Below are 21,211 nucleotides of genomic sequence, written 5' to 3' on the forward strand. Positions count from 1 at the left end.
GGTCTCTGTTGAGAACCTTTTTTAGATTGTAAGGGTTTTATCTATAGAACACACCCAGGCAGTTCTACCAAGACCCCTTTTATATTATTGCACAAAGAACCCTAAAACAGGTCAAGGTGATCAGGGCTCTTAATGTTACAAAAAACCCTTCACAAACCCTTTCTTCAAGACAGGGTTCTTCAGAAGCAAAAAGTTGTGGGTAGAACCCCAACCCTTTGTGAAGAACCCATTTGGAACCCTTATTTCTAAGACTGAATCCTTATGTCATTGAGACCCCTATGAACAGTATCTTATGTGGTCAGTTATCCAAGAAGAAAAGTGCACCACCAATTAGAAACCTCCGTGGTTTTCAGACTTTGTAAGGTTCTCCTTCAAGAACAGGTAGGAACATTCACACATTGACACATTTTGCTTAGCTCAAAGGAAAAAAAAGATTATGACGGTAATAATCAGATTAGACAATCAGCCATCCATCAGCGAGGTGGATTTAGTTTTTCTGATATGTTGCCAGCCAGACGCTGGGAACACCGAAACCCGCTATTTCACATTGTCATTATTATTTTTTTCCTCCAAAATCTTGTCAAACATCACCTTTCTTCTGGTGTAATTGCTCATTTGGAAATATATTGAAGTGATTTGACAGGCCCTAAGGCATTCACAGCTTTGCTTTAGTGAGGTTGTGTAACTTTATAAGATCTTTGCTGAATGAATGGCAGCAGCAGGAAATCTCATTCTCTATGAACACATTCCCCTTAAAGGTTAAAATTATATCACACTTATTATTTTGATAAGGAATATGCAGACTTTACAGATATATATCCTGATACTTCATCTTATTTTCTACATTATTTGAATTTTAAACAATTTTGGATGCTTAAAGCTGCAATGTGTAACAGAATTTTAATTTAAAACATTCAAAACACGACTGTGGATGAAAGCCAATAGAATTTGAACAAGTAACAGTTATGACTTTATGTCAAAGACAGCTTTTTCAGTTTAATAAATAAACTGACAAACTGTCAAGAAAGGAAATATTCTCATACCTATTGTCCATAATAAATGGTCAACTTCTGAATCAATGTTTCTCTCTTTTACTGAACTTTTTTCCTGAGCTTGTTCATAAAACATACTACAATCCTGACAGAAACAAAACAAAACACACCCAAAACTGGTTTGTCTCTCTAATGCCTGACCTTCCTCTCACTCCTCTCTGCTTTATGTCTCTCCCCTGCCGTCCTCATTACTCCTGGAGTCAGAGTCCTGGCTGGAAGGGCTGTAAATCACCTTGGTGCAGTATTCCCTGTCGATAGGCTGGCCTCCATTGGTCTTGGAGACTGTCTTTGGTCCTGATCCAGTCCTGTTCAGCCGCCGGGCTAACTGAGCTAACACTAGCTGGCAGGATCGCTACCACCAAAGACAGAACAAATAATATAATAAGGAGCAGTTATTGGTTACTGCAAGTGCGGCCAAACTTGAGTCAGCTAAGGTCCACTAGCCACAGGGCTAACTGAGCTAAAAACAGCTATTAGGTTTACAGCAAAGAGGAATGAGTAGCAGTTAGCTGAATCGAGTCTGGCCAGACCTACAGTAAATGCTAAGGACCATTAGGTACAGGGCTAACTGAGCTAACAGCAGCTAGCTACAGCCACAGATAATGACTGCAAAGACTATAGTGAGTAGCAGTTAGCTTACAGCAGGTCAGGCCAGATTTGTTTAATCTCAGGGCCATTAGTTATGGGGTTAGCTGAGCATACAGCAGCTAATAGGCTAGCTACAGCCAAAGATAATTAATGAGGAGCAGTTAGCAATTACTGCAGGTCTGGCCAGTCCCAAGTCAAGTAAGGGCAACTAGTTATAGAGCTAACTGAGCTAAAAGCAGCTAGTAGGCTAGCTACAGCTGCAGCAAAGAGTCTGTTGAGCAACAGTTTGCAGTTCCAAATTTGACACATTGTCCCTTTAAAAAGTTTCTGTTTCTAAATGGCCTGACAGATCTCAGATCTGAACTACCCCATTGGAAGAATGCTGAAAGAACTACACTACTGCTATCTTTAAAAACGGACACGTTTTCTCTTGAGGAAATCTATTTCTTATCCTGTATGAACAGAGACCAACATAGTTTACAAAAATGTACATATTTGTTCTACTTTCACATATGATTAATGCTCAATTGTTAAATTAGTCCACAAAGGTTGTTAAAAGTTGCTCAGCTGCATCTGTTCAGCAGTTTTTTTTAAACAGAGTTGCTAAGTCATTATAAGAAATAACCAAACAAGCATTAGTCCAGAGGATACAAATGAGCTAATGTGGGTAAATGACTCCCTTTATATATGACCCAGTGCTGCTCTAGCTCATCCAGGGTGCAGCCTGGATCAGGTAAAAAGAATCACTTTCAAAGGGTGCGCCCTGTGTAGAGGTAGGTCAGGTCTCCTCAGTGTGATTTCATGCACTTTTCACAGCTTTAACCTGCAAACACTCTCAATTTTTAAAGCGAATAGATTAGGAGTGTTTCAAAAGTTTCTCTTGTGTCAGAGGGTATCTGGAAATGAACTCTGGGGTTTTCTTCTCCGCTGTTCAGGAGGTGGAATCGCTGCTTGAGCTTTGATTCACCCCCACTTTTGTGTTCCAGTGAGCCTATTCAGGTCTTTTAATTTGAAAAGGAGTAGGCTGCAGTGCCCACTGCAGCATTAATGCAGTCTCTAAGTGGTGGCTGTAAAGCTTGCTCTGAATGTCTAGGGTCTTATATAAAGTAGGTAAGAGTAAAATAGCATTTTTTTGTTTAGTTTTTTTGAACATTTCAGCACAAATTGCTGTGTATTTTGCACTGTTTTTTACAAAATATAGTGCTTTTCTCTTCCTTGGACTTCCTTTTCTCGACTGCTTACATTCTGTAACTGACTCTCTTACAGAAAAACTTTCAAGTCTTCCCATACGAAACAAATTACTTTGAAGGAAATTGCATTTGACATTGCCAAAACTGCATTTAGCATGTCACATTAGACTTCAGAAATATATATAATTCTCACAAACAGTATTCTTTCCAAACCATAATGATGAAGAAGTTGAAAATTAAACCCAAACACAGGCTTTACTTTTACTGTGGGGCCCCAGCTTTGGGGCTCATGGTAACACTGGAGCATTGAAACAAAAACAGACGGCACCTGCTTGTGTTTCTATTGCTAAGACTTGTACTTTTTATGGTCTTATGGTACGGTACGCTAATAAGATATAAAAAGTCGTACTCTTAATCAAACAATGTTCAGCAGTAAGTGTTATTAGACACTTTTTAGACGTCATCAGAGGATAATCAGAGATGCCTCTACAAGAGAGGAAACCTATGCAAGCATGCACACAGAAAGGCTCTGCCCAAACTGGGATTCAAACACAGGATAATTACCCTTGAACAAAGTCTAATAAGGGTCTAACAATTGGAAATAATACACTAGTTTTCAGTACTGTTCTCTTGTAATGTGTCTCTCTAAGTCTACTGTCTGATAAAGAACGTATTTCTAGTTTTTGTCTAGTTTGATACAAAATATGACTAGTTCCATACTATTAGTGAAATAAAGTGCCATGCTTTTTAACTCGGACCTTTGTTTCTGTTAAACAGGTGCATTGTGCAATTCAATTTTGCATTATGTTGCGAGACACAGTTCAAAACAATTTATTTTAGCCTAGGGCTTTAAGGAGTTTTTCTTTCAGCTGAGTGAGAGAATCTAAGAACTGAAATTTCTAAACGGACTTAGATGAGTCTTTGCAGGGAGAGCAGAAATGAATAAAATAAACAAAACCCCCTCATATTTATCACAAGGGATCATCCCACACTGCAAGGCCCTCCAGAAAAGTTAATTTCATTGCATTTTATCGAGAAATAACCGACAAGGCGAGACATTTGTTTCAAAGTAGAAGCGAGCAGAAGCGAATCACTTCTAAAGGCTCAATAGATTTTGTTGCCGTCTGTGTTTACAAGATGAAACATGAAAATGCTATTTAAAGAGGTAGCGGGGGGGAATGAATGTGGATGGGTATTTATGTAAGCCGCTGACCACAGAGTATGCAGTCACCCTGCTGTGCAGCGGGAGCAACCAGAGGGAATAAAGGAAGAATAACTCGTGAGAATCAGACAGCACATCAAAGTGATAGCCGAACAAGAAGGTGTCATTGGCTCAGAGGCAGCACGGGATGAATCCCGCTTCACACAATACCCAGTGCACGTAGCGCAGCCACCTCGGGGCAGGTGGATGCACACACCATGCAAACACGATACACACGGAAGCCTCAACCTCAGGTATCAATGGCTTAGAGGCAGCATTGTCATGGTGGGAAGAAGTCAGAGCTCTCAGCAAGCAAAAGCCTTACAGAAGCCCCGTCCGTGAATACATTAAAGTTATTTTTGTTGTTTCCCAAGAACTTGTTTATCGGCAAGGGGATTGTTTTATCTTTGCTGAGGTGTGCGTGTTCGCATTGGCGTGCGTGGGCCCGTGCTCGTGGTCGCGGAGTGCGTGCACGCGCCTTTGCCTGAATGTGTTTATGTGTGTTCCCACAAACCCCTCGCGCTTAACAACAGAGCTAAGTGGGTCAGCGCTCCATTTCAACTGCTCAAATGCAGCCCCAGCAGAAGCCTTGCAGGACCTTCCAAGTTCTAACAAATCTGCACTGCATTATTTTTTACTGTCTGCATGCATGCATGTATATGTACACTCTGAGAAATGAAGGTACCCACTAGAACCATAAGGGTTCTTCAGCATGTCCCATTAGGAGAACCTTTTTTTGGTGTCAAACTTTTTATAAAGGTTCCACTTTCAGAGAGGGTTTCCACCTTCTAAGGGTGCCCACCCACAAGGCTCTACAGAGAACCTTTTCATATTCCAAGGGTTTGATCGAGAACACCACTTCAGGGGGTTCTACTGAGAACCTCTTTGAATTCCAAGGACTTACCGAGGAGGTTCTGCCATGGGTTTTTTTTTCAAAAGTATGCCCAGGAGGTTCTACTCACAATCTTTTTATATTCGAAGGGTTTCCTCTGAAGGCCACCCAGGGGGTTCTGCTGAGAACATTTCTATATTCCAAGGGTTTTATCTAGTACACATTCACAACATTCTATGGAGAGCCCCTCCATATTACAAGGGTTTGATTTAGAACCCACCAAGGGAGCTTTACAGGGAAGTTTAGAACATGCACTTTTACCTAGAATCCACCAAGGGTGTTCTATTATAAACTCTTATATTCAGGGGTTTTGCTAGAACCCACCCAGAGGTTCAAACAAAAACTCTTTCAGCCCTGTAGGAAGGAACCCTTGTGGAACCCTCATTTGTAAGAGCGCAGAGGGGGAAAGGAGAGGAGAGTGGACATCCTTGCCGTGCAGCAGTCCTGCGAGGGGAGAATATATTAAAGTGTGCAGGCAGGTTGTCAAACAGTCATGGACGGGAGCTATAAATTGTGTTGGTCCCTGTAAACACGATTCGTTAAGTGCCAAAAGGTGCCTGGCAGGCGCCCCTCTGTTATGAAACGTGAAGGGGAGTTGTCATGCTATCCTCGTCCCTTTATTAGTACAGTCCACACCTGGTAAACACAAGCCGGCTCTCCCTTAACCCCACACTACCTGGGAGTGTAGAACAGCAGTCACACAAGGTGACGCTGAGCAATTAGCAGCGAACATTTACACAAATTAACTTAGTCCCAGTTTGCCGTGATGGAGAGAGTTTGCAACAATAGGTCACCGCTGATGCATTAACAGTTTTAAAGTCTTAACATTTATTGCTCTTGAATGGAACCCTGCTCAACTCTGAGTGGCTTTCTCAACCCTCAAGCCCTTGAAAACCCATTAAGAACCTATTATATCCTCACCGAAAATGTGTGATGGTCATTTCTGAAATGGATCTGTTTTTCTTACTTCCCAAGAAACTTTCATACAAAAGTAGTGCATGTTTAAAGGTATAGTTTGGAGTTTTTGAAGTGGGCAGAATTATATCTGTTTTAGTTTGCAACTAACGTTGACTGAAAGAGTCACAGTCTATTTGTGACTTGTAAGAAATCATTAAGGATCTATCAGAAGGACTGGAAATTTTAAAACAGCAAAATTGAGCAATTATTGAGTCTGGCAGGCAGTCACTGAACTCCAACTCCAGAGTGTGCCATCAGACAGCCTTTTTCCAAAAGGAAACCACGATTATACAAGGCAAATGTAGGTCTCACCAAAGCAACCGAACTGCATTGACAAAATCAGTCATTTTAACTTGCAGAACACAGGAGTTGCTGGTCTATTACTGCTTAAAATAATGAAGTTAGCAGCAATACAACCAACTGACAACTAACTAAGGAACTAACCAGCTAATTGAGGCAGCAGTAGACCAGCAACTCCTGTGTTCTGCAGGGTAAAATTACTATTTTTGCCAGTGGAGTTTGGTGTGATAGTTTTCTTACATAAAAATGTTTCCCATTGGAAGAAGATATCTGACGGTAAGTTAAAAGCACAATACATAAATTCTGCTACTAGGGGTCTCCCTCACATTAAAGTTTGATGGTGTTGTGAAGTAGTGTGGGATGATGGGAGCTATCTTCACTTTTAAACAACCTCATTAGCGGATGAAAATCTCTCTGACATGACAGAAATCATTTTCACGGGTAATAATAATAAAGTTGTATTCCCATTACATCACGTCATGTGTGCCGACTTCCTTCCTCACTCTGTGACGTATTCAACGTATCCTGTGATCCGTTTCAATATTGTTGGCAACATTGGGCATAATAAAGGTACACAGCACAGCTATAGCGTCACTCAAACTGACAGCAGTACATTGCTTAGCATCCTACACCAGTACTCCTGCTGCTTCTCCAAACTGGGGGCATGCCAACAGTTATCTACTGTAGGTAATGCACTGACTATGAGTAAGTATCTCATACAACCCCACTTAAAAAAATCTGAACTATTCCTTTAAGGGCTTTGACATGCCTGTGTGCTTTAAAAGAGGAAGCAGAGGCTCCAGACGAAGAATTTGATTTCATCTCTCGGCTCCCGCAATGTACACACACTCTTTTCCACTTAAACTGTCTCATGATACCAGAAGACGTGACAGCTCCTGCTATTCCCAACGCTTATCACATCCAAGATATCGTTCTGCATAAATCGAGAAACGTGCATCAGGTGAAACGAGGCCGAGGGAACGCAGGCTCACAGGTTGCATCGTTTGACTTGCCGGGCAGGAAACAGGAGATTTTTGCAAGGAAGGAGATCAATGTTTAATTATTGTATTTTATGTGCACACTTGCAATCAATCATTAACAGTGAGGAAGTGTGTTAAAAATTATGGCGTCGTTATTTTTAATGTTTCACTGCTGTTGTATTGAACAGAACAAAATTAGGCCTGCTCATATTTTTACTCTAAAGCCAATAACACTAAAAATAAATGCACAGACATGTTCTACAGTGTCGACTGAAAAGTTTGGTAACACTTTGGTAACAAAGGAGGTGTACATAACCATGTCATGACACCTATCAGAGTCTTCAAAGTCTTTCTGAATGTTTATGACTGCCGGTTTTAATGCAATGTTGGCGTGATTCGAGATGTCTTTGTTATGATGACTCAACATTAATCAAGCCAATAATGTCTTTGGTATGACTACTTGACATTAACCATGACAAAAATGTCTTTTATGACAACTTGGCGTTATCAAACTTAAAGAAACTGTTTAGCTTAGCATCATATGTCATGACGTTGGCTGTCATAAGACCATTATGAGCCTGTCAGGAATATTTTCCTTGATGTCAAGTAAACTGGTACATTTTGGACTTGTCACAAAGCTGTTATTAAGTCTTATTAGACGATCAAATGCTTATGTAACGACAATGACAGTGTAATAACAGTGTAATGACACTTGTGCACTCCCCTTCAAATAAAGTTTAAGCTGAAAATATGGAAATAACTATTCTGGGGCTCTAACAACTTATGTCTGATGTAGTTGGATAAACTTTGTGTTCTTTTTTATTTATGATAGATAAAAGAGCTCCGTCTGAGTTATTTTTAAGAGATAAGTGTGTTTTCATTGACCCTAAATTTCCATACATATTGTAATATTCAGTGAGTCAAGGTAATAGGGTTAATGGTACAAGGGTCTTTTTAATTGGAGCCATTATCATGATGTTTACATCTGGTGTTATAAAGAATTCATGCACTACTAGCTGACCTTGCCCTGACTTTTGGTTAGTTCTTTCAAACTGATTATAAAAAGCTAATGATTTGCATATTCATTAGTTTCGAGTATGAGCACATTGCAGCCCTCATCACAGAGGATCTTTGTATGCACAAACCTCTGTGATGATAAACATTATTAACTGTGTCCTTACGAAAGGTTAGGCATATGTAATCACAGCCGCTTCATAACTTTTTAAGGACTCACTTAAAAAATCAAGCTTGTCTTTTTGTCATCTGTATGCACTGCACATTTTAGAGCGACTTCAAATCTTCCACGGTAGCCAATGTTTGTCTTTCATACCACAGTGAAAGCAGAAATTAAATGTATTGGCTGTATATTCTGCTTTAGCTATGCGTTTTATTTTATAAATGCATTGACAAAAAAAAAAAAAAATTATGTAACAGGCACTTCTGACATGTTCACAGTGAATGTATTCTAGATACAGACAAAGCAAAAACCGGAATATAAACAAGGTGCAGAATTTTCCATACAGAGTGCTGGAAGGTTTGACTATGAAAATGATGTGGATGAATCATATTCTATGGGGGTCAAAATTCCCTGATGGGTCACAATATGATTGACAAGTTAGGACAGAACAAGAAGAAGGTTATCCAAATTGCACAATATATGAAATAAACCTAATTTTTTGGTTTAACTGCAGACAAAACATTGGCCTACTGTGATGCAGCATGGTAAACAAAGGCTTAAGTATGCTCAAAATGACCCTCGTCAGACCTAAGCCTGAAGGCTGTGTGTTTATTGTGCTCTATTCTGAGCAGCCCCAGTGGAAAAACCAGCTGATATAGATAAAGGCAAGACGTGATCATCATTCAAATGGGGATTACAGCTCACTGTTTCAGACAATCCCTCCCTAAAAGGTGCAATGTGCAAGATAGGCCAGAAATTTCATTTAAAATATTCAAAAACTGAACCAACATTGTGACCAGAAGGTGAAGAAGTTTTGAGTTTATGTCAGAGACATCTATGTATTGTTTTGCAGGGATTAAAATTAAATTAGCATGCTAACCTGCTAGCCCTGGCGTGTGCAAGAATTTGCTACTTTCACAAGCTTTTTAGTCTAATAAATAAACAAAATTAACCCTCAAAATGTCAAAGAAATATACTTTTACTGAGCTAAGACAAACTTGTTTGTAAAACACTTATATAAAAATAAAAACTCACTGTGATAGATGTCCCCGCCTGTCACCGTCATCATCCCTGGAGCACTGAAGTCCTGGTTGGATCCACTGTAAACCATCTTGGTACTGTACTCCCTGCCGTCAAGCTGGTCAAGCTGGTCTCACAGGCTTTGTTTTGTCCTGGTCCAGCTGTGAGCACCGAGGGGCTGCTGGGCCTGGTGCTGTTGCCTGCGGTGTAAACAAAAACAGTGTCAGTGCTCCCAGCTGCAAGCTAAGGGCCACTAGCTAAAGGGCTAACTGAGCTAACTGCAGCTAGATTGTCTGTTTTGTGAAGTTGCAAAAAAGTTTTGGACACATCCTTCCCAATGTCTGATGTCAGGTTAATTTGAAGCATAATGACAGCTTAGGCCATGCTTGGCTATGAGGGGTCAAAACTGTTGGGAAGGGGCTGTTCTATGGCCTTTGCTTTGCTAAATTCTGGACCAACATGTTTGACAGCCCTCTTCATCACCATCATCAAGACACTAACTGAGGGAAAATCTGTTGAAGGAACGGTTGTAATCCCTCCAGTAGACTTCCAAAGACTTTCAGAATTGATGCCAAGGAACACTGAAGCTGCCTCTTCTTCTTTTGTTTGTCAGCCATCTGTACGCTCCTGCTGAAGATACACAAAAAATGCTCACTGTCTACATCTTCTGTTTTCCTGACAGTATCCAGTCATGGCAGCTAAAGCATGATTAAGGTAGAGTTAAGATTAGGAAAGTAGAGGTATCTGATTGGCAGTACTTAGCCCTTAATCATGTGTGCCCCTGCAGCGTCTCCCCGTATCACTGCTGTAAGTGTGTCATTAGCCATCTGAACAAATAAAAAAGAATTAAGTTACTTTGATTTGTTGTGCAGTCTTGGGAGGATTCTGGTTTTCACTGAGGCAAATGCAAAAAGGTAAACAAAGGATACACTCAGTAATCAAATCTCTCTCCTCTCATTTCCTACGTGTGGGAAAATCATCCCGGTTTTGTTGGTGTCTGTGTGCGTGCTTTTGTGGAGGGCTCGCAGCAGTTGAGAGATGATAGAGGGATAACATTTGCAGCATCATGCCGCTCTGTTATAATTAGAACAAATACGCCAGGAAAATGCAGCCTTGTACACACAAGCACACACATTTGTAGGCTTTCTACAGACTGAATATTTCCAAGCTAAAAATACCCCTGAAAACAAATGAAACGACATCAAACCAACCTTGGCAACAACAAAATGCGCCACCCCTCTATTAATATGCTGATTTCTGAACGGCCAATTTTCATCACAAAAAAAACCAAAACATAATACTCAGTACCAGCTGCTAGCCGCATGTTTGCTAATTTTTGATGAAGTGCTGAATGTGTTTGAAACCAGAGGTGGGAGGTTGGTATCTGTGTCCTGCATTAGCATTATTTTTAATTATAAACATTTTAACATAAATATCTGTACAGAAGGACAAAAACAACATAAAACATGTAATCAGACAAGGAAAAAGACGTGACAAGACAACGACGATGTAAAAGATGGAACAAGACAAAAGTTGAGCTGAAGTTGTTTTAACTCAAAGTCAAACACAACTTTACCTTAAATCTGCCTGTCTAATTACCAGGGGATTGAAAACCAACTGGTGATATACTGTGAAAAAACAGGATTTGAAATAGTCAGAACTGACTTTAAAGCACTCGCTAAGCTCCGTCGCCAGATTGAGGCTACACTGTCTGTCAGGGGGAATTTAATTGGTACCACTGAGCCGGTGTAATCAATCACATACAAAGAAAGAAAACTGCATATGGGAGTGTGACCTTGGCCCCGTGCACAAATGGGAAGCCTGCCCAAAAACAGGTACAACCACAACTTCCAGTATGTAAATTTATTTGAATAAGAGTCACTGCCTAGAGGTAATGTCAGACAAACAACCTTCACTCAAAGCAGCACTGAAGAGGAAATAGGTTTAGTGTTCCAGGCCAGAATGGGTTGCCAATTTCATAGCGAGCGATCTGGTCCGCTGTAGCATTTTGTCAGTTATTACTTTTCCGCAGAGTAAAGACAGAACAGGAAAGATGTGAGAGGGAACAAGAGCCAAAGTCCCTTCTGCGGCAGTCGCGGTACATGGACGCTTTCCCCAGGCGATCACGCAAGTCAGCTCAATGACTCGGGGCGACCCCGAGGAGGAGTTTTTGTTCAATTTTACCTGTTATGATGTGGCTCCCGGAATCCTCCCATGACTTTAAATTATTTAGCTCGCCAACACCGGCATACTCTCTCTCTCAGCTCAATCTCCATGTTTTTGGGGGTGGGTGTACATTAATTTTTTATTGTGAAGACTCAGTAAAACATGAACAGGAAGTATAGTGACAGTAACAAGCTGTAGCTTGTTTGGGCTACAATGTGATACTTAGGTATTCAGCAATGAAATGTGACGGCTTGCTCAGCATAAAAATGGAAAAATATTATTTCTTAAAAAGCACTTTGGTGCAGCAGGATCTAAAACTTTTCAGTTTTGGAAGCAACCAAACAGATGTGAAAGTGGTATTTAATGGTTGCTGCTTAAATAACTTCAAAACTGAGATCACCTCTCTTGCTCCTCGCCTGTGGGATACAAAAAAACGTATGCCGGGGGCACTTTACATACATTTGCATACCTACTGTGAACATGGACGGATTACTGAATGAGTATACTGGCCACAGGAGAGGTCAAAACTCCAGCTACACTTGTACAAGCTTGTATAAAGAACAAAAACAAGTAAACAACAGAGCCTATAGAAATGAGCAGAAAATAAAGTGGATTCAAGCCTTGTTTTGCTTGTTCAAACACCGAAGCACACCTTTTTAAGTGCCCAACCTTCATCTGTATGACCAGTGGTGGACTGAGGGTCAAGGGCGACTATAAACAAAAAAGGGCACCGGCTGTAAGTGGTGGGGCATCAACGTGCCAAAAGTTGTGATGCACATTTGTCTACTGGAAGGGCTCTCTAGAGGTCACTTTCCCACATTTTCACTGCTGAAAAAGCAGCCTAGCCAGCATAATCATGTTGTGCTGGACACTGGTCTATGCTAGAGGGCACTTGATCATGTTTTGTCCAATGGAAGTGCACTCTAGAGTACACTTTAGCATGTTGTCTTGGACATTGGGCCACTCTAGAGGACACTTAATCACATTTTGTCCACTGGCACAGCACCCTAGACAGCATTTATCATGTTGTTTTGGACAATGAGCCACCCTAGAGGGCATTTATCCTGTTTTATCCAACAATGGTGCAAGTCCACCGGTGCCTTGGACCTAAAACACCAAGGACATAATTCATAAACACTGGCATATTCTCCAAAATGACACATCCTTTAAATATTTTTATGCTAGTACATGATAACTTTCAAAACAGAAGGATTGTGACAGAACCTTTAGGCTCAGAGCCATAAACAGGCTGCACTATATACTAAAACTTTCTGTCTTTTTACCATCACTGAACATTGGAGTTCCATTAAAATGAACCAGTCCTGCTGCAAAACATTTCAATGAGAGGCAACATCACATTTCATTTCGATTTTTAGAAAGGCACAGAAGTTATCAACTCCAGCCAAAGACGTAGTAATGTCAGTTCTCCCAGAAAAAAATAATAAAAAAATTTAAAAAAGGAGAGAATGGTTTTTGATATATTATTCCAAAAGTTTATTTTCAGGGAACTCGAACGAGCACTTCTCAGCTGATGAGTTTTTATAATGGTGTTTCATAAGTTCTATTTCCGAATGTCTCGCTTGTGTTTTTGAAGAGTTTCTGAGGAAGCTGAGATCCTTCAACATGTGAGGCAAGATGTTTGAAATCTATCAGTCTGCTGAGGCTGGTGCACTGCTGGGGGAGCAGCATTGAAGCCGGAGACACCAAACGGATTCATAAACTGATTAAGAAGGCTGGCTCTGTAATTGGCCGCAAACCAGACACCTTTGAAGCGGTGGTGAGGAGGAGGACACTGAACAAACTGTTATCCATTATGGATAATTCTGACCACTCGCTCCACCACCTACGGGACAGACAGTGGAGGACTTTGTCTAACACACTAGTTCATCTTCATTGTCACTAGGACTAGATTACCTCTGTCTCAAAGAGAACCCTGACTGATTTAAAGTTAGAAGCACAAAGAAACATAAAATGAAAGATGCCAAATGAAAACAAAGATGCAAACTGAACTGAAAGTGACAACAAACAACCACAAAAAGACACAAAACTATGTGGCCCATTGTCTCAAAATCTGTCCCGATGTATAAGTGGTTTTGAAACACCAAAACTTTTGGAAAATAACGAAGATGACTACTCTTAAATTCAAAGCAGACGTTCATGCCCAGAGGCTTGAATATGAAAATAATTCTCATGATTTTATATGTCTTGAGTAAGTATTACACATCAGCAGATCTGTTGTAGCTTTTAACAAAATGTTATTTTCCCGGCTGAGATTGTGCGTATCTTTTCAATAAACTCAACTGCGTTTTGCGTCTTTATATCGATCTGTTCAAAGACATCATTGTTTGGAGCACAGATCGCCGAGATTTCATTTTTTCTGATACTTTTGATTCGGTGTTCTTCCTCCCAGACTGTCAGTCAAACCCCTAATGTGTTTTTCATTGGAGTTTCTGATGAGCATTTTTCTTCCCTTTTAGTGATGCAGCTGCTCATGTAATCTCCATTTTGTGTTTATCCCAAACAAACTGGAACATCATCACAGGATTTTTGATCAGGTTGTCAACAGTTTATGGAAAAAAAACTGATGACTACTTTGAGGTATACACTCAGGGTGGAAATGCAAAGATAAAAAGTTTTGGACAGAAATCCGTCCAACAAACAAGTACATTAGTGGTTTCTGTGCAGGCCTGAAACAGACAGGTATATGGTCAGGTGCAGGCGCCAAGGTCTTGTCATACTACTTTCTAGAGTTTACAATATTCTGTATCTTGTTGTAGCGTCAAAGAACTGTCCAAAATGACAAAAAAATGCAAAGTATCATCATCATCCATCAACAAATTTAGTAATTTGTAGCCCTGATTCTATATCCTTTAGCGATTAATAGACACAGGACAGAAATTTTCGTTTTCAGCGAGACAACCTGTTTCTGGCTCTGTGCGGCATGCATCAGCCCCAAAAGTCTGCTGTTTCTCTGCTGCAAATTTCAGACGTTGTGGAGAAAAAGTATTCCCGTAAGTTTTAAAAGAAAGAGCTGCCTAACGAACATACCCTTAGTAAAAGATTCATTTTCTGTGTTATTAGAATCAAAGGAGACCGAGAACTCCCGCTTTGGTTTCAAAGCCCTCCCTATTTTTTATGTTTCAAAGTTGGCAAGTACGTCTGCAAGGGCTTGAAACAGGAATGGGACGGCACTTAAGCCCATGCAAACTTCCCAAAAACGTATCTTAAAGTTGGTGAGTCCTCAAAGGTTGATATCGGGATTGGGTTACTCCGTTAAGTACTACATGACTTCTTGAAGATCAATACAGGGGTTCCTCAGGGATGTGTTTTGGTGCAACTGCTGTTCCCCCATGCTAATGTTAGTTAGCAGGTTAATACTATTAATAATTATTTTGTAAAGTTTGCAAAGTTACTTTTGTAAAGTTGTAAAGTCATTTAGAATAGACTGATCCAGGGTTTGGAAGCTGAGAAAAGTTTATGCTCTCCACAACTGGTCAATGTGTGGACTATATGCTTTGGAGAGCAGATAACACTGTTTCCAGGCACAAAACTGCTTTTTGTGTGTTTTGGTTCTCTTCCTCACTTAGGTAAGAGTTAATTTAACAAGGTTTGAAGTAGGATCACTCACTTTATGGGAGGCTGATTTAAATTTCACCACTGCCTGCACCTGCATCAACAATGATCAGATCTGAGTTTAGCTCTTATAGGTTAACTTGATGTGTATCCCATATTGTCATGTTAAAATTATATTTAATACTGGTTTGATGTCCTTATTTATCCTCTAAGCGTTTTATCCACAAAGACTTTGTTGCCTTTGATGAAAGATTCCTGACGGCCTAATTGCTGCTGTTGAAGCTAATTATGCAAATTTAAGCATGCTGTCACTTCATAACATTTTACTGCTGCCACTCTTGTCAGCTTGTGATGGTGCCATCAGTTTGTTAAGCAGCCATTTCTGACTTGCCTGCCCATGATGAATATCTTTGGTCACGATTCACGGGAGGCCGATCCGGGGAATGTATGAACTTCATACTTTCTCAAACTTTTTAAGCATGTGGGTGCTCATGTAGGTCCTAATTTCATGGCCTCGGGAAATGCTACGCCAGATCAGGCATCAGCATTTTTCCAAAAACTAATAAGACGATCTTCATGAAATATTATTTCATTTTCATTTTTAATTGTTAAAGGGGAATTCATATTTTCATACATTACACCCCTGTGGCTTGAAACATTGTGCTCTGCATTATAGCATGTATTAATGTAGCTTACATGCTATTTTAATAAACAATATTCATCTTCTGGGAGCAAAGAATACTCAGTTTGGGACTGATAGATATTTTATGGAGTGTGTATTATATGAGCCAAATTGTGTTCTTACCTATCTGGATGTGAGCCATCACAGAAAGCAATTCCAGTTCTCTGCCCTCTAGCTTGAGAATTAAATATTACTTTTTGCACTGTACTGGCCGGCATAAAAACAAGTTCTTGAGTGGCATTCCCTTTTACTGTGGTAGGTTGACCTTGCAAGGTCTCATGAAGCGCAGACCCCAGCTGTAAAATAAACATCTAACAGTACAAACCTCTCCCATAAATACCAGTCTTTAATCTGTCTGAATCTCCCCGCAATAGCAGACAGAGTATCCCCCCCCCCCCCCCCCCCACCCACCTCCTCTTCCTTCCCCCTTCTCATAGAGAAACACAACCCTCTTAAGCTCGCTCAAATTTCATCCCTCTCAAGTTTTGCCTTGTGTCTCGTTTTCACTGTCCAGGGATTGAGAGCTGCCATCTGTCTGGGTCATCCGCGCTCGGCTGCAAACTTTTGACTCTGGAGGCTTTTTGATCACACACACACTCTCTTGGCTTATTGATATTCAAATAACCCTCACAGGGGATTTTCAAAGCACTGCTAAAAGATGCATTAGCCGAGGAGAAAATGGGATTCTTTTCCCAATTTAACAACTTAATATCTCAAACTGGATGAGTTTAGATCTGAACAACACTGTGCCTCGCCATTACCATTAATGAAAGAATTGTAAAAGTGGTTGTGGTTGGTGGGTTTTATTCAAACTGTAAACAGAAATGGGGAAGGTTAATTCCAGCTGTCTCACCCCAGACTTATAAAATATGCATTTTATATTCTAAAAGTTATGAAACACGGATTTATGCTTTTTTTTTCCTTTTCATTTGCTTTTTCCTGGTGAGAGCACTATTAAATGTTAGAAAGGTAGTTTGTGAAACTTTGGTAAAAAATGTAAAAACAGCTGTAGTTTTTGTTCTAATGTGTGTTTGCTCATGTTCAGTTGGTTGTAGGCTACTGTAATCTGTGTTGCAATCTAATTGGCTCACATTAGAATATGTCTTTACCAGACAAAGAATCCACAGTCATGCAACACGGCTCTTTTTCGGATGATTAAAGCTAAACGCTAAAATCAGCATGCTGGCATGCACACAATGACAATATTAGCATGCTGATGTTTAGCAGATATGATGCATACATTTTAGCATGGCATTTTGGCATGCTAATACTTGCTAATTAGCAGTAAGAGGCAGATTAATTAGCAGGTGCTTTTCTTGGGCACTTACTTTGGAGGTGCAGCATGTGAGATGCTTTGGTTGTAATAATGTGGAATTTGCATGGAGGCAACAGACAAGTTACTTCTGTGGATGAAGGGGAAGGTGAGGTCGTAGGGAGAGACGAGGGTAAGTACTGTAGTACTGTATGAGCAGGACACAGTTTGTGGATCTTGTCCCGGTCCTCCTCCACTGTGATGGACACCTGGGTAAAAGATAACAATGACAAATGCAGCACTTTACCCAAAGCTGAACATTTTTCAAATGCTGCCGAACAAACATGCAGCGCTCAGCTACCTCTTAACGCTGCTGGCATTTGTAGCATCGTGTAAATATTCTGCACTCCCACTGCAAACACTTCAAAAAAAAAAAGGCTGGCTGCAGGGGAAAAAAAAGCTTTGGTAGACAAAGCCCCTAAACACTAAAAACTGTTGAGGCTGATGTCCAATTCATCCTGAGAGAAAATAGAGCAATCACTTTACCAAATTTAGTGACATTTCACTCCAAACCAAAGCCGCTGGCAGCGCTGCACTGTAAAAAGAAACTATTTGTTTTAACTTTAAAAAGTTAGTGTCCAGGCTGCCCTCCAATTTTAAGTTGGCTGAATCGGAGTTAAATTTGTGATGATTAAAAAAATTTCTAGTCAAATAAACTTGATTTTAATTCAGTTGACCTTAAGATATTAAGTTGAACCAACGACTCTTCAGTCACACATGCAAGGAACAATGGCTTTTCTTAAAATATAAGAGACACAGCAAGTTTTTATCACGTTTCAAGCAATGCATGATGGGAAGTCTGCTTAAACGTTGATCAAGTTTCTTAAACTTGATTTAATGAGTTACCTTCATTCTGCTCATCATTTCCAGTCAAAAGACTTTAAGTTCTGAAGTTTTCTAAAAAAAATGCAATTAATGCTAGAAACTTTAAGTTTAATGAACTTGATTAAATAAAACTTGCATATTTACCACCCGTCGCTAGCTTGGCTACAAAAAACAGTGTTTTAGCAACAAACAGTCAACAATACACTGAATACTTTTTTCCTTTTTGCAGAAACTACAGAAAAAAACAAATCAGACAGTAATCAGAAAAGATTATATAAAAGTCATAAAACCCCCTAATAACATACTTCACTGTGATTACTCGGGTTTTGTAAGTGCTACGCCACGTGCATCTTGGTCATGCGCAGCATCACAATAAAGAACACCCCCGCTGAGATAATGGCTATAATTATCATTATGGACGTGATGTTTCAACTGGAAAGAACATCATGTGTTTCATTAGGATGTGTCATTGCATAAATCCCCTGGACATTTTCCTTTCAAAAGTGTGAGGACACTGATATGATACTGTTCTTTCTTTTCTGTGTCATTACTGCAACAGATTTGAAAATGGAGGCCAATTAGGCCCATAACCAACGACGGCGGAGCGTCTCTTCTGCCTCTTATTCATCATTTGACATGAAGCCGGAGACTTTCTGGATGAGCTACCAGCCTAAACGACTACCTTTAGCTCACTCCCACAAGACTTCTACTCCAACTTTCCAGTGTTCGTTGATGCATAGCGTGCTGACAATGAAGAATAAATGTAAGTTTCTGCAAATTATCTCTTGATCTCGCAGCCTCTGTTCTTTGTTTCATTCTACATTCTTTCTGAAGCGTGCGGCGATACTCCCAATTATTGCCTGAAAAGTGAAAGTAGAAAGAGAATTTCCTATGTGTATATCTGGACGGAAGTTAATTATTAGGATTTAATTCAATTTTAATGTCATCATTTAATGGCTGCATTTTATTATAGGTCATTATACAAACATCTTCAGTCCCAAATTAGGTGACGCAATGAGCTGTTTTCCCGTTAAGATTTCAGCTTAGTATCACGTTCCCCGTGGGTGATGGGGCAAAGTATCGACTCAAACTAGAACGAGTGAGAGCAGATAAAAAAGGCCCGGGGTGATGTCACGTTCTGCAGGGAGACACAGTGGAGGACTTTGGCTGCTGCTGAGAGAGAGAGAGAGAGAGAGAGAGAGAGAGAGAAAGAGAGAGAGAGAGAGAGAGAGAGAGAGAGAGAGAGAGAGAAGCAGAGGAAACACTGACCCAGCTAAAGTGCCGCTAAATCCTGCAGGACCGAGAACTAGTTTTACTTTAAACTTCACCAAATGGAAAAGAACACACAATGACATATTTACAAAAAAATTTGTTCCAAATACACTGTAAAAAAAATAAAAAGTAAGTTTTACTGAAGTTTTCTCAAGTACAACAGAACTAATATAGCTTGACTGAAGAGGTGTTTGTTCAACTTACTATCTTAAGCTTATCTTAAGCTTAGAAAAGTTTATTTGTTTTGAATCATTAAAAATGACCTCAACTTGTCTTTTGCAATTCAGCCAACTTAAAAAAAGTTCATGTCTGGGGTGACTTCAAATTTCAATTACTTTAAAAACCTCAAACAAAGCAAACAATCATGCACTTGCTGGATGGTGTGACTTATTAAGAGTGTGACACATCAAAGGCCCTGATTGATTGATGCCTTATTTAATTATTTTTCTTCCCCCCAAATTTTGGGAACTCTACCTTTGATCGGCTAATACTCACAGCTGAGATTTTGGCTCGCTCTTTGGTATGCGTCAAAAAAAGTTCGAAAACCACTGAGCTAACCAGTTAGCTTGCATGTCATACAGCGATGGTTGCCAGGTTCAAAGACCAGTTGCGCCAGTTAAAGGCCGTCTTGATGGCATGCGGTTGTTAGCTACGGTTTTAAAGAACAGTCTATGATTGTGCGTATTTCTTATTAGATTACAAGATTTTTTTTTTACATGTCTTATGAAGAAAAGCCAAACCAGTGCAACATCTGATTTTTAGCCTTACTAATTTAGACTTAGATGTTTTTATATGAACTCCTTTAAATGTAGGCCTATGTCTCTACCTAAGCAAAGACTTCTCTGCATGTTACTGCTGAAAACCTAGCACGTTTTTTTCATTTACCTCAAAGATTCATCTGCAGCAAGATGTGAGCTGTAACAACGGTGGCAGTCCTGCCGGTAATCTGTACAAAGCATCCCACTTACCTTGCACATGCTTCTAAATTAAAGTCAAGATTTCCATTTAGCACCTTTAAAGCTCCTCCTATATTTTCACCAGTAGCCTTTATACTCTTATGTTACACCAGCTTAACTCTGAATCCAATATGCTGAAAATGAAGGGCCTTAGGTGATGTCAGGGGCCATTGAGAGTTTGTGTCTAAAGGCTTTGGATGTTTGTGCCAGCGCTGCAGAAACTGTGTCCAAACTTCTAGCGTATTATCCAGGGAGTTGTGTCCCGGGATGTGTATATCTATGAAAGAACAAACAATAGGCTTTGTGAAAACTCATTTACCACCGGGGTCAGGAACAGTGAGGTAGCACAACAGATGGGCTATGAAATAAGTTTTATAGCCAAAAAGTGCTACACCAGTGCACAAAGAACACCTATCGTGAGCTTGAGCCTTCAGATACTGGATCATTAAACTAAATGATTATGCACAATTAAATATGCTATGTGTAGCACTTTTAGACAACAGCATATGTTGACTTGTAGTGATTACAGCTTGCTCAGTGTGTTTCTTGCTCTTTTGTTGAATTTTTTTGCTTTTTATTTTACCAAATGTAGACATTTTTATGAGAATTTGTCTGCTTTGGGCTTCATTGATAATGTCAATTTTGAAGCGTGCAGCCGATTCCCTGCAGATCCTGCTGCAGAAGCCAGTCCAGGTCGGCCCCCTGATCGTTCCACTGGTTCCTGTTAAAGACAAGCTGCCTGAAAAGATCTTAAATTAATTCACTGGTGTTAAAGTGCTGCGCAGATTTATATTTCAGTATGATAAAACGCATAAAGAATGAATGTCTTTAACTCAGACTAAAGTGGGAAGTCATATTAAATTCATCTCCAAGTTGTGCTGAAATATTATCTCAGTAATTCCAGGATATCACCCAGAAGACGAGTGACATTTGATTATATTTTGCATTTTCTCCTCAATATTATACTATTTGAATAAAAGGCTGCATAAAAAGTACTCGTATGGCTTATTAACGTCTCCAAATCCTATAGGAAGCAGATCATTCCAAGAAATGCTTCACTTTTTGACA

General features: G+C 39.9%; 1 long non-coding RNA gene across 3 annotated transcripts; it reads right to left on the reverse strand.

The window, feature by feature from the left end:
- Positions 1-883: 883 nt before the first annotated feature.
- LOC146304814 (uncharacterized) lies at positions 884-10,853 on the reverse strand. Of its 3 annotated transcripts, none has more exons than XR_014769342.1 (4): positions 10,116-10,853; positions 9,859-9,984; positions 9,373-9,557; positions 884-1,404 (listed from the first exon to the last, which is right to left on the reverse strand). It is a non-coding gene; the product is annotated as an uncharacterized LOC146304814 (long non-coding RNA). The 3 variants fall into 3 exon arrangements; XR_014769341.1 differs by having other exon boundaries at positions 9,859-9,987; XR_014769340.1 differs by having other exon boundaries at positions 9,859-10,853.
- Between the last annotated feature and the right edge of the window lie 10,358 nt (positions 10,854-21,211).

Source organism: Lutjanus erythropterus, chromosome 24 (assembly GCF_056507025.1).
Source record: "Lutjanus erythropterus isolate fLutEry1 chromosome 24, fLutEry1.hap2, whole genome shotgun sequence".
NCBI lineage: Eukaryota > Metazoa > Chordata > Actinopteri > Lutjaniformes > Lutjanidae > Lutjanus > Lutjanus erythropterus.